Source organism: Mchenga conophoros, linkage group LG3, assembly GCF_057382185.1.
Source record: "Mchenga conophoros isolate Kocher_MC1m ecotype Shallow Benthic linkage group LG3, M_conophoros_male_GT1.1, whole genome shotgun sequence".
In the NCBI taxonomy this organism is placed as follows: Eukaryota; Metazoa; Chordata; class Actinopteri; order Cichliformes; family Cichlidae; genus Mchenga; species Mchenga conophoros.
The window spans coordinates 39486978-39492885 of NC_140528.1; the positions used below are offsets into that span (position 1 = coordinate 39486978).

Below are 5908 nucleotides of genomic sequence, written 5' to 3' on the forward strand. Positions count from 1 at the left end.
TTTCGCTTCTGTTATTACCATGGTACACTGACAAAAACATATACTTTTATTCACAGGATAAAACAGGGTTTTTTTTGTATCATTAATTGCCCAGTACGATTACAGCATACAATATTATTGTCACTGCTACATTTCTGTAACACGTACTGTTAGAGTGAATTGTTAAATGTTGTCATTTCTATGCTTGCCAATGTAGCCGGTCTGGCCTTAAACTCTTATTGCTGTTAGTTCTCTGCGTTGTGTTGTGCGAATGACCAGAGGAGTCAGCTCTCACTTTGCCAGCTGGGTGGATTTATTCTCCCAGAACTGTTTAAAATAAAAACAAAACAGTACAGCAACTTCACTTTACTGGACTTCTGCATGAACACCTCTCCTCAGCGGGGCCTCTCGACGACTGAGGTGCAACATTACAACAAATCCAATTACCAAATAATACTGCTAAAATGTATTTATATTCATATATAACAAACAAAAATGCACTGCATCGTGAACATATAGTGACAATTACCTCATCAACAAAATTATACTTTAGGGAGACTTCATTTACCAGTGGCAATTTTACATATTTACAGTAAGTTGAAACAGTGAACATGAATCACAAACAAGCAGAAGATATAACCAGTTCACATGACACAAAAATAAAAGAGGGAGCTCACATACCTGTTTAAAATAAAAACAAAACAGTACAGCAACTTCACTTTACTGGACTTCTGCATGAACACCTTCAAGGGAGAGAGAAGGATAGCGGACCACATGAGAAGCCACGTGCATGCTCCTATGCTCTCATCTGAGACATGCTAACTAGCATGTTACAATAAAGTGCTGTACTCGACAGACAAACAATAATTCACGCTAAAACATCAAACAGAACTATGAGACAAAATGCACAAAGGGAACGAGCAGTGTTTGAATTACTTTTAGTTACTTTAACTGTGTTTATTCGCTCTGTAACTGAGAACACTAGCGTACGCTCACCTCTCCTCAGCGGGGACGACTGAGGAAAATAGCACGCAGCTACAGGAAGTGACTTCGTGGGAAGTCAAAGGTCACACAAACAAAATAAAAGCTCCCAAAATATAAATACAGAAAATAAACATATATAAATAAACACATATACATAACCAATACTGACAAAGCGAGATAACACTGCAGGATGGATCTTTGGTGAAATATAAATTATTTTTTAATACACCCGTTACACCAACTCTGATGAAAGGAATTCCACTGTCCTTCCCCCCAGATTCTCGAGGTTCTGGGTGGGGGGCTGTAGTGTTTTATTGCAGATACATCCTATCTGGAAGATCTGCTTCTTGTGATGTTGCTCCTGCTTTTATGACCACACGCACACTGTTTTGAGTTTTGTTCAAAAAAGAATTACTTCATATAGGGAAAAATATATATCACATATGCAGGACACCTTAAACTAGTTTTTTAATTAAGCAGCAAGGCGGAACAAAGTTGGGGCTGCATCAAGACACGAGGACTAAACCCCAATTCAACCAGACCCAGAACTGATCCGGAATTAAAACAGGACTACAACAGTTCGAAATCAGGACCACTTAGGATTTAACCAAGACAGAACCAGAATCAGAACTAGATGATAATGGATTGGATTGATATAGCGCTTTTCAAGGCACCCAAAGCGCTTTACAATGCCACTATTCATTCACTCTCACATTCACACACTGGTGGAGGCAGCTACAGTTGTAGCCACAGCTGCCCTGGGGTAGACTGACAGAAGCGAGGCTGCCATATCGCGCCATCGGCCCCTCTGGCCAACACCAGTAGGCAAGTAGGTTAAAGTGTCTTGCCCAAGGACACAACGACCAGGACAGAGAGCCCAGGGATAGAACCGGAGACCTTCCGGTTACAGATGCAATTCCCAAACCCCTGAGCCACGGTCGCCCCAAATGATGATAGTAGCACAAAAAATCATCATAGACCTGCACTTCACTTATTTTTTTAATTCTACCAAAGTCCACTATTTAGATTGAGAAAAGTTTATATAATTATTTACCCTTGTTGTGCAAACAAGCCCCCCCCCCCAACCCCCCCAAAATAAATAAATAAATAAATAAATAAATAAAATAAAAACATCCCACATGCATACTACCTTTAGGGCTAAGCCCCGGGTGTTTCAAATGTCTGGCTCTGCCTCTGATACAAAATATGAGTAAATGTATCCGTTACAGTTACCGCTCAATAAGTGATATTGAGAATGCATTTACTTTGTTGAAATAAATGGATTACATGGCGGTATTTTCCTGTTTCATATGTTAGGCTATGGCCTCTCTATTTTTGGTAATTCCACACCGGTTGAAACCCAAACAAAACACGCAATAAGAGCCTCTAAAAATTATTATATAAAAGTGATTTAATATGAAGGCAATAGCAGAGTGTTACAGGCATCGCCCTAAACAATGTAGCCTCATGGGCAGTGTAGTCCGTGCTGCAGGGAGAATGGACTGCCATACCCGTTATGTGTCTGTGAGCGAGGGAGGGAGAAAAAGGAAAAGTACGAGCTGTCACCGAGCAGAAACGGGAGCTGGAAGCATGTAAATATAATAATAACCACTAAAGCCAAGAAGAGTGCCTGACGAGCCCAGCTGTAAGTAAGCTGTTAAGATTCGACTGTACACCGTGTTCATGTTTTCCTCCGAAACAATAAGCAGCCTTTCAATGCCTCTCTCTGTCTCTCGCTAGCTAACTTGACCCAGACAACAAAGTAAAGCTAGTTTTCAGCTACGAGCCCGACACGAACCCGACGTATCAGCCAGAGGTCCCTTTACGGTTTGGAGCCGCTGACCTGTTTTATATACGCGCTGAATAGTTTTCTACACGAGATCGCTGCAAAAAGTGCAGCCTTACCTAATGTCCACCTACTGTTACTCATTTATATTAAGATTTTAACATCTAGTTGGTATTGGTATGGCGAGTAGCCTTCAGTAATAGTAATAAATCACACAGCAATAGGACATTCATGTAGTTGTAAAGTATTCAGAATACATTACTTCTATAATCTTTGGTGGAATACATTTTAAAATTAACCTTCCCAACACTGTCAACAGGTTAGCACCTCATACCACAGTGCATCAAAGCAGTCTCATGAGTGCTGGGAAGGACGAGCCCAGAGCCCAAAACAGACAGTGCAGGAGATGACAAGGTTAGTAATTGAATGGTGAAAATTATACTTTGTTATCTTGATTGGCAAAAGAAAAGTAAATACAAAATCTGCTTCTCACATTTAGGGCATTTCCAAGATTTTTTTTTCAAAACTTCTTCAACTTCTTTCATTACAGCTGTCCTGTGCCAGAAGTTCTGTTGACCCACAGTGAGAGGCATCATTTCAGAAACACCAGGAAGACTGAAACTCATCGCCAGGATCAAGCAGGGCTCGTGATCTTCACCAGCAGCTCCCTCACAAGAAGGATAAACCCAGCATTTCATGAACACTGATGGAGACCATTGCTTTGTGTAATGTTAGAAGTACTCAGATAATCCTCAGAGGGTCTGGACTTTTACATAATATAATAGCTTTAAGTCCTGTAGAAAGTTAAATATATGTTTCCTTCTGGTTACTCTGGTATTTATGACTCTGAATTACTTACTAAATAACAAACTATTGTCAAAAAACAGCTTTGTGAAACACCAAACTGAGATACTGTTAATGCTGATGTATAGTGACACAGTTACAGGGGTGATTAATCCTTTTGTCTTTAAATTTATCAATAAAACAGCTTTCACTGACAGCACATGTGGTACTTTAACCTTTGTACTGTTTTCTTCAGTTAATTTTGGAGTTACTACAAAGATTGAAGATATAGGATGATCTGTCTGCTGTCACTGGGTGGTGCTGAGGTCTGAATCTGAGGACGGCTCCTGTAATCACAAACAGAACAGAATCATCACAAACTGAAATATAAAGTTTATCTATCAAAACTGAAATAGAGCTGATTACTTCTCTGTCCTCACACACTCGGGATCTGAAGTTGTTCAGTCCTATAGTTCTGCCAACAGCTGTTTATTTTTTTATTTGTTTTAAAGGCTTTACTAACACATTTTCTAATATCATGTTTACCTTTGAGTTGTTGATGCTTTATAAATGGACATCTGCAAAGATGAGATGATGGAGCAGGTTTCAGTCGAGGTTCAGTCTGCTGCTGCATCCTGGTCACAACATACAGAGGTGTTATCAGCAGTGGTATTGAACAAGAAATATTAATGTTTCAAATTATTTGTCCTAAAGGATGCAAGCTGTACAGAATACTGCACATGTGACTTTGTGAACATAATTCATTAAAAGTAATTTGGACAGTTTTTTAACCTGAATATTTGTAACAAACTCAGTAAAAAAAAAAAAAAAAAAAAAGCTGAAAAAAATAATCAGGGGAAAAATTGAACATTTTAACTTAAGCTGACAAGCGGAAGTAGTTGGTTTCAGAGGGGAATTTAAAAGTTGGCGTTAATGTCCTTGCACATGTGGAAAGCGACAGAAAACATGCTGCTGTTTGCACATATTTAATAATCAGCTCTGCACAGGAGCAGAAGCAGAGTCCAGCCTGTTGCTCTTACAGTATAATAAAAGTACAGTAACAGTGGTTAGTCACTAAGCAGCCCGGTGCGTTTCTCTTGACTTCTTTAGTCAGGGTAAATTCATTCCCCTGCACGGGTTAGCTAAACGAACTTTACAAAACATGTTTCCCCTACAGCCAAGTGCTCATCTTATCTTCCAGCGCCGCTCTGAGCTGGCAACCAGCAGCTCCAACCTGACCGAGTCCTTTTTTCTCTTTAATATATGTTTCTCTGTTGTTTTGTGTTTTTGTTTTTCTATTGTGGACTGCTTTCTCCCACAATGGAGCTCAGAATTCTATGGACAATGGTATTCTTAATTACATTTTTTACGGCGTCTTTGTCCGGAGAGCGCGTGGAGGTCCGATCTCCCAGATCACAATCTGGTTCATCTCCAGCCTGTGTATAAACCTCTAGTACACAGAGAACCAGTTGTGAAACGCACAGTAAGGAAATGGTCGGCAGAGACTGAAGAGGCCCTGAGGGACATTTTCTGTTCTACTGTGTGGGACAACCTCTGCAGCCCCCTGGAGGATGACCTCAATAGCATCACAGACTGCATTACGGATTACATGAACTTCTGTGTGGACAACACCGTAACCATCAAAAAGGTATGTTGTTTTTCTAACAACAAGCCATGGATAAATCCTAAAATTAAGGCTCTCCTCAAGCAGAAGAAGAGAGTCTTTAGATCTGGAGACAAACAGGAGCTGAGAGTTGTTCAGAAGAAGCTGAAATGGAAGATAAGGCAAGGAAAGGATAACTATAGGAGGAAGATGGAAGAGCAGCTGCAACAGGACAACATCAGAGGGGTTTGAAACAGCCTGAAGACAATCTCAGGACAAAAACCAACCCCCCAGGCTGCAGGAGACTTGGGGTGGGTGAATGACCTAAATAAATATTTTAATAGGTTTGATCAAACACCCACCCCTTCCACAGCACCGTCCCCCCCTGCTGCAATCTCCTTCATCTTCAGGTACTGCCTGTCCTTCATCTCAGGACTTCACACCTCCCAGCTCCTAGTCATTACACCCACCCCCGGCTTCTGTGGACTCAACATACACACCCCTCCCCCAAAATCCACTCTTTCTATCTCAGCACTTCAAGTGAGGAACGAGCTTCGCAAGATCAAGGTGCGGAAGGCTGCAGGTCCAGATGGTGTCAGCTCCAGACTCCTGAGATGCTGCGCAGATGACCTGTGTGGCATCCTAGATTATCTGTTCGACCTGAGCCTGTCACTGGGGAAAGTACCACAGCTGTGGAAGACCTCCTGTGTGGTACTGGTACCAAAGACCCCCCATCCCAAGGACCTCAGCATCTGATGAAGACCCTCGAGAGG

General features: G+C 41.3%; 1 long non-coding RNA gene across 1 annotated transcript; it reads right to left on the reverse strand.

Annotated features, from left to right (window-relative positions):
* Positions 1-270: 270 nt before the first annotated feature.
* Positions 271-5475, reverse strand: LOC146578582 (uncharacterized). Its single transcript, XR_014891495.1, has 2 exons — positions 4079-5475; positions 271-3879 (listed from the first exon to the last, which is right to left on the reverse strand). It is a non-coding gene; the product is annotated as an uncharacterized LOC146578582 (long non-coding RNA).
* Between the last annotated feature and the right edge of the window lie 433 nt (positions 5476-5908).